Raw genomic sequence first — 959 nt, forward strand, 5'->3', positions numbered from 1 at the left:
TGATATGATTGTCCTAATCAAGTCTGTTTTCATTGATGAGAAGAGTGGAAGGCATAAGAACCACACATGCATGCAAATGCAAATGCAGATGCAGTACTAACGTTTTTGGAATTGATTGCTTCTTACAACTTGGATATTGTGATTGGTCATCAATCTTTGCAACTTTTATTTCCTCAATATTACCATTTGGCCCCTTTATTTTATGCTTATTAAACTATTATCCATTTCAAACTGAATTTATTTACATAAACGTTATTATTCGCTATGTCATAAAATCATGGTAAAACAAAAATTAATTAAAAAAATTAAATTATCGATCATAAAAATTAAATATTTTTGCCATAATTTTTAGTCATAACAAATATTTTAGACCATATTTGAAAAAATTATAGCCAACTATCATTGCGAGATCAATGAATATTTACTACAACCATTTATTTTTAACCTTGGCAGCTAATATTAAATTTCTTATAGCGTAAGCAAACAAAATCTTCTATTTCAAACTACAAAATGTGAATTTTATCACATGTACGTGTTATATGTATAAAATATATTTTTTTAAATGTATAGATGATACGGATTTATTAGGCTTATTAATTAGTGCCATAGAAATTAATTATTTTTTCAAGGATATGACTTGATTTTGTTTATCAAAAAAAATATGTTACCATAAAAATTTGTTAACTTTTGACGAGTTATCTCATTGCAAAAAAGTGTTAAATCGATCAAAAAAAACGTTGTTGATATTGATGGGTCGAATAATTGTTAACATTCTTGAATTAGCAGTGCAACTGATTCGTTTATCACTTACAAAGAAACTCGGATTAAGTATAACAAATATATAAACCAAAAATTGTATTTACCATAAATTTGTGGCTTAGTTTTGCAAATCAAAAAGTTAGGTGGGATTAGTGAAATTATCCAATAATTGGAGGGGGCTTGACTGCAAAAGAATCCCA

This window comes from Sesamum indicum, linkage group LG4 (assembly GCF_000512975.1).
Source record: "Sesamum indicum cultivar Zhongzhi No. 13 linkage group LG4, S_indicum_v1.0, whole genome shotgun sequence".
NCBI classification, from domain to species: domain Eukaryota; kingdom Viridiplantae; phylum Streptophyta; class Magnoliopsida; order Lamiales; family Pedaliaceae; genus Sesamum; species Sesamum indicum.